Genomic DNA, 7,119 nt, shown 5'->3' on the forward strand with positions numbered 1-7,119 from the left:
AGCGGGATGAGGGTGTGGCCTGTTGTTAGTATCTCACCTGCCCTGTGGGTGGCCTGGAAAGACAGGTGTGAGAGGAGAAGGGGGCTGACAGCCGAGGGCACACGCTCAGGGGCAGGGCTACGGCCCGGGTCTCTCTCTAATCCGGCTCTGAGGCCCTGCTCAAGCCAGTGCCATGTGAGTCTCAGCCTGAATGCTGCCCCTCAAGCCCTCCGCTCAGGACCAGCGCCATCCAGGGAGGACCCGGGCAGCTGCAGCAGAGACCACCCAGGCCTGCCCAGCTGAGGGCACTCCTGGAGCCGGAGGGGTGGAGACCTGGATGTGCTTGTGCCCCAACGCCCCCCTGGAGAAAGCGGGCCAGCCGGGCGGTTGGGGGCGGCGGACAGCCTCGGAGTCTGGGCTGCAGGGGTCCTCTGCCCCGGCCCTTCTGGGTTCGGAGGAAGGCCCCAGGGGCCTGAGCATGCACTTTTGGGGGGTTGTGAATGGTATCAACATCGTCTCTGCCCACACCGTCCCTCCCTCCTGCCACTGGGGTCCAGCTGGACAGCCACCTCCCCTCACAGGCCTTCCTGGCTGCGGCCACATCCTCCTGCCTGCTGCTTTTTGGCCCCTGTTCACAGATGGTTGCCCCTGCCCCACCCCTAGGAGAACTTGGCCGGCTTCCGGAGGAAGCCATGTTCTAGCTGACGATGACAAGCAGGAGGAGAGGGCCCGGCCCCTGCAGTCCCGGGGCGGGGGGTAGCGGGGAGCAGCACAGCGCACCCCAGGAAATACAGATAGCTCAGGGTGGCGCCTGTCCCTAAACATAGCCCTCCCGGGCGCCTTCCGGGGAGGTGAGCCCAGAGCAGGTGGCAGGGACAGAGGTTTGGAGTGGGGGAAGGGGCAGGCGGAGTCTCGGCGCCCTCCCCTGCAGGCAGGAATGGGGGGCGGGCGCCCTGCATGGTACCAGGATCCGACAGCCATCAGCAGGATGCCCCAACACCACCCTGAGTCCTCTTGGCCGGGGCCCGGCACCTCTCAGTGGTCTTGGTCATTCAGCAGAAACAGGGATGGGAACCCAGGCGTTGGCCTCATGGGGAGCAGCCCTCTGGAATCTGCAGCTGCCCTGTTTGTGTGGGTTCAACTGTGTGCCCCAGAAGATACGTTGAATCCTAACCCTGCATCTGCCGACGTGACCTTGTCTGGGGAGTAGGGTGGGTGCTGGCCCTCTGTGACTGGTGAGTTATGGGAGAACAGACATGGAAACAGGGCCGCACACGGAGGGAAGACAGATAGATGCCAGGTGACGACGGAGGCAGATGTATCTATCAGCTGCAAAGGGACGCCGAGGATCGCCAGCAGCCACCGGAACACGGCGTGCCGTCTCCCTGGCCCCGGTTATCCATGGCCCTGTCCCAGGGGTGTCACTAGGGGGTGTGGGGGTGCAGACCACACCAGGTGAGACTGTCAGAGGGGGTGACACCACAATGCCTGTCTATAAAATTTCTGTGCAGGGTTTTGGCAGAAATTTATTATTTTTTATAAAAATACCCCTGTCGTTGTAACAACAAAACATTTTTCATAAGCCCAGTTTACACGCTATGCTCGCTTACTTTTTGAACTTTCTAACACGCTCCAGTTGGACCGGTCATTATCACCCAATCACTATCACCCAATCACAATGACACTTCAAATCACATGGTTTTGTCTGCATGCTACTGCTGATTTTGTCAGATTTTCTGGTGTTTTAGCTCTAATGTTGTAACTAGCATGGGGGGGTTACACCACAGTTACCACACTGGGGACACCAACCCTAGTGCCGACATTGCCCCGTCTGCCCAAGCCCCTCCACGCTGTGCGGGACATGGGACAGTTTCTCTCTCCGGGCCCCCAGAAGGACACGCTGATTTTGGGCCTCTGGCCTCCAGCACTGTGAGACCATAAACTCCTGTCCTTTAGAGCCACACGCCCACCTTGTGGCATTCAGTCATGGCAGCCCTAGGCAGATCAGACAGCATCGATCAGGAATTTGGACGTGCTCCCCGCCCGCCTGAGCCATGGCTGTATTTTCCGTCTTGAGTGCACATATGTGAATGAAGCATTGTCACACCCGGGTGATTTTCTGTGGGACGTCGTCTGTCCAGCTCTGGTGCTCTCCCTCTGCCCGCTGCCCATTGGCTCAGAATGAGCCCCGCAGGCGGCTCCCTCTGCTTCCAGGTGGGACCCGTGCTGTCGAAGGGCTCAGAGCTGTCAGCCACCCGCTGCCCCCCTCCCTGAGGGCTACCGCCTGGTCTGATGTGCCGTCACCCTCACGGGCCAGGGTGCAGTCCCCGGGGACCTGGGTGGAGGCACCCACTCGAGTGGCCCCTCTGGCGGCAGGGACAGTGTTCTTCCTGTCTCACCAGCTCTGCAATGGGCTCCCGGTGGCCTGCGCCCTTGTTTCTGAAGCCGCCCGAGGGCTGGAGGATGGGACAGGCCCCTCCCGGCACCTCCCTAGAAATGTCTGCATTCTGAAAGGTCTATCCTCTCTGTTCCTGTGTCCAGGACAAACACCAGCCTTCATGACTCGAAGCCTTGGACGGAGGTGCCTCGGTCACTCTGTGCCTGGAGTCTGTTCTGACTGTTCCACCCACAGCAGACCACAGATGGATCTAGATGGGCCAGGTTTAACCTGGGGGTCCCTGCTCTGGTGCCCTCGGTTCCCCATCACAGCCTGTCCTCCCACCTGGGGGCCCTGGCAGCCATCCTCCACCCTGCCCCCCCGTACGCCGTGAGCTCTGGAGAGGCGAGTCTGGCCTTGCACAGCTCCCTACCGCCCACGGCGAGTCAGAGGGGCAGGCAGCCACGCCACTGAAAGCCCTGCAGGAGAGTCTAAGGCGCTGCCAGGCAGAGAACCCATAGAGTGAGGGCTCCCTGGGGCAGCCCCCAAAGCTCCCGGCCACCTCCAGCGTTTCGTCTGTCTCCCCAGCTCTTGAGCCAAACCCGTGCACCCCCCAGCACCCCTTCCCTGTCTCTGGGCCCCTGCACCCCAGTCCACAGCCTCTCTGCACAGACTCTGTGCCCCTGCCTCCTCCCGTGCTGAGGTGCTCCGGGGCTGCCCCTGCCCCCTGCGGGACTCCGCCCTTAGCTTCTGTTTCTCCCCTGCTGCACCCCAGGCTGAGCTCCCGAGGGCAGACACCACGGAATGCGCCTGGCACGGGGGAGCTGCATCACCGGGCATCATGGTGACCTTGGCCCAGCAGGGTTCAAGCCGGTGTCGTTGCCCACTTTCTATGGAAGAGGAGACGGAGACGCAGGCTGGAACACCGCCCCGGCCCACAGGGGAGGGATGGCTGGGCTGCCAACCGCTAGGAGTCTCTGGGCGGTGCAAACGGTGAACGTGCTTGGCTGCTAACCAAAAGGTTGGAGGTTCAAGTCCACCCAGAGGTGCCTTGGAAGAAAGGCCTGGTGATCTACTTCCAAAACAAGCAGCCATTGAAAACCCTATGGAGCACGGTTTGACTCTGACCCAGGTGGGGTCACGTGATCGGCGCTGACTCAAAGGCGACTGGTTACCGGTCACTAACCACCTGGGCCTGGAGAGCGGGCCCTCGGCCTCTAGGCCCACAGCTGACAAGGGGCCGTGGAGACGCCCCGACGTCCCTCCCCAGGTGGTGGTCGTCACTGGGCATTAGTGGCGAGCCCCGGGCAGACACAGCAGGGTGGAGCAGGTCTTTCAGAGTGCTGACATCAGAAAATGTGCACCACCTATTCCTGCCGGGGGCAGGACGCACCGAGGGAAGCACGGGTCACCCCACACCTCAGCAGGAAGGAGCCCGAGACTGCACCCCAAACGGCTGCAGGGCGCCCTCAGAGAGATGGGCCGCAGGGGCTGCAGTGTCTCCTGTAGCTGATAATTTTCTGTCCTTTCTAAGTAATGACTATGTGGTATTTCAAAAATAAAGATGCCAGAGATTTCTGTCTGGGGGAAACACAACGCGGCTCTCACAGCTGGGAGTGCTCACCCCCACACAGAGGAAACACGCTCACCAGGCAAGTTACACCAACACATTCCAACTTCCCCACACCACCCCTTTCCAGAAGGCTCTGCTGCAGCTGTGAGGGCGCCAAGGCTGGTGCAGGGCGCGTGGTCCTCACAGGGTGCGCAGGGAACCTCCCTGAGGGCGGGAGAGGTCGGGGAGGGGGTGAAGGCAGAGGCCACAGCCTGGGCCCCCTGTGTCACTTACTGATGGGTTCAGTTGTGTTCCTCAAAAAGGCATATTGAAGAGCTCAGCTGCTAACCAAAAGGTCGGCAGTTCAAATCCACCAGGTGTTCCCTGGAAACCTTATGGGGGCAGTTCTCTGTCCTATAGGCTCGCTATGAGTCGGGATTGACTGGACAGCAACGGCTGAACCCTGCAGCAGTGAAGGAGCTCTTGTCTGGAAACAGGGTCTTTGCAGATGTGATCAGTTAACACAATGCCACCCTGGAGCAGGCTGGGTCCTATCCCATTTGAGTGGTGTCCTTGTAAAAGAGGAGACAGAGACACACGGGAAGACACCGTGTGATGCAGGAAGACAGCAAGGAACACCTGAGGCCGCCCAGGTGGGAGAGACAAGGATCTTCCCCTAGAGCCTTTGGAGGGAGCATGGCCCTGCCCACACCCAGAATTTGAACTTCTGGCTCCAGAGGGAGATAATAAACGCCTGTTCTGACAAGCCGCTCACTGGCCCCGGCAGCCCCGGGACACTCAGACACGCCCCTTCCGGGCTCCTGGCTTTTCGGAGTGGGGCGTCCAGGGCCCAGCCTTCTCCAGCCAGGCGTTCTGGTCCTGCCCTGGCTGGGAGCCACCGCAGGCCCCATCTGCAGCAGCTGGGCTGATGATTTCCTCACGGGTCTGTTTTTAAAAGCATCTGGTCATGAACAGCTTTAAAGTCAGAGAGAAGTCAGAGAACATTAGGAGCAGATACCCGTCACAGAGATGGAGCCGTGCCTTCTGCACGAGGAATGTCGCACTGCAGGCCATCACCGCACTGGACGAGCAGATACTCCTCACTAGCGTCCACCCAGGTCATGGTCCACCTTCTCTGCAGTGTGTGCTCGCCTTGACCCCGGAGCTCGTGCCCAATCTGGCGAGTTTGCTTGTCTCTCAGGTCCCTGTGGGGCTCCCCTCCCCCTGCCATGCCTGACTGGGGGCAGGGGGTACTTGCTGACAACTCCAGCTCAGAAGGGCTGTCATGGATTGAATTGTGTGTCAACTTGGCTAGGCTAGGATTCGCAGTACTGGGTGCTGGGCCTCCATTTAGAGATCTGATGTGATTGTTCTACGTGTTGTAAATTCTAACCTCTGCCTGTGGTTAATGAGGCACCATTAGGTCATGTGACAGAGGATTCGGGTGGGGTGCAATCCTTACTCAGGTCACCTCCCTGGTCCACGTAAGGGGGGGTTTCCTTGGGGTGTGGCCTGCATCACCTTTTATCTTATAAGACAAGAAGAGGGAGAAGTGAGCAGAGACCCGGACCTCCGACCACCACGAAAGAAGAGCTGGGGAGTCCTTTGGACCCGGGGTCCCTGTGCTGAGAAATTCCTAGACCAGGGAAAGATCGATGACAAGATCTTCCCGCCAGCCAACAGAGAGAGAAAGCCTTCCCCTGGAGCGGCCACCCTGAATTTGGACGTGTAGCCTCCTAGACTGTGAGAATAAATGTGTCTGTTAAAGCCGCCCACCTGTGGGATGTGCGGTACAGCAGCGCTGGATAACTGAGACAGGCCCCCTCCTGGACCGCCCCAGCTGCTGCTTCACGGCCTCACTTGCCTTCACCTGGAGGCACACTGAGGGTAAGGAGAGCCCAGGGGCAATCTCTAAATTGCTGTCCCCCGCCCCCGCCCTAATTTCGAGATGAACAGACGTTGACAGAGGCGATGCCCTCCCCCATCTCGTCCGGCTAACTGAGTCAGGCGCCTTTCACATTTGTGGTGCCCTGGAATGTCATTCCGCACCGGGTCTGGCGCCCCGTTGCCCACTCCCCCCGCCTCTGCTTCATCCATCCTTGTCCTTCCTGTAAACAGGAAGTGAGGGCACCTGGGCCGGCAGCAGGCACCCCCAGGGACTATCAGAACCCGGGTTCTCGGCTTGGGGCCACACCTGGAGCAGTCGGCCTTCTGACAAGGCCTCGGGGGTGTCCACTCAAGGCTTCGGTGTGGATATTGCGTTTTTTTCACAGATACACTTCTCTTTGCAGGCAGCGCTGTGCACCTTAGCAGGAGACAGCTGTTCCTCCCTCTCTGGGTGGCTCTGAGACTGAGCGCTGGGTAAGGGGCGACACAGGGCCCCCCCACTGTAAGGGACCCCGCCCCCCACCAAAAGGTTTGTGTGGCAATGCTGCTTTGGCATCAGGAGAACGGCCGGTGCCCGCTGACTTCCACCCGCTGGTCATGGCACCCACCAAGGGTCTTGCAGGAACCGACGGTCTCATCGGGGGTGCGGAGCAGCCACGTTCTGCCTCAATCATTTCTCCTCCTCCTCCGAGCTGCCTGGCGGGTAGAGAACAGCTTTCTCCAGTCAGCGGGCTACCCGGCTGTCCTGGAATGTGGTTCCCACGGCCAGGAGGCGGAAGGCTTCAGTCTGTCACCTGAGTGAGCTGGTGCCATGGTGACAAAGTCCCGTTTTCTGGCTTTCTCTTTTTCTGAGAATAGGTACAGATGCCCAGATTTTGACAAACCATTCTTTCTGTCACGTTGTCCCGGACCTGGTCAGCGAAGCTCCTGATTTTGAAGTAAGTGTAGATCGAAAGGAAGTCGCAGCAAAACAGCACCGAGAAGTCTGTGGGTCCTGCACGCGGCTTCCCCAATGGCTACAGCTTGCTGTTGGATGCCGTCAATTTCCAACTCACAGCGACCCCGCAGGACAGAGCACAACTGCCCCATAGGGTTTCTGAGGCTGTAATCTTTACGGAAGCAGACTGCCACATCTTTCTCCCACGGAGCGGCTGGTGGGTTTAAACTGCCCACCGCTCGGTTAGCAGCCGAGTGCTTAATCGTTGTGCCATCAGGGCTCCTGGTTACATCTTACATTAAAAAAACGTTGCCACTGAGTCGAGTCTGACTCATGGTGACTCCATGTGGCTTTCTTGACTGTGATCCTTTTTTTTTTTTTTTTTTT

The sequence above is a fragment of the Trichechus manatus genome, unplaced genomic scaffold, assembly GCF_000243295.1.
Source record: "Trichechus manatus latirostris isolate Lorelei unplaced genomic scaffold, TriManLat1.0 scaffold00244, whole genome shotgun sequence".
Taxonomy (NCBI): Eukaryota; Metazoa; Chordata; class Mammalia; order Sirenia; family Trichechidae; genus Trichechus; species Trichechus manatus.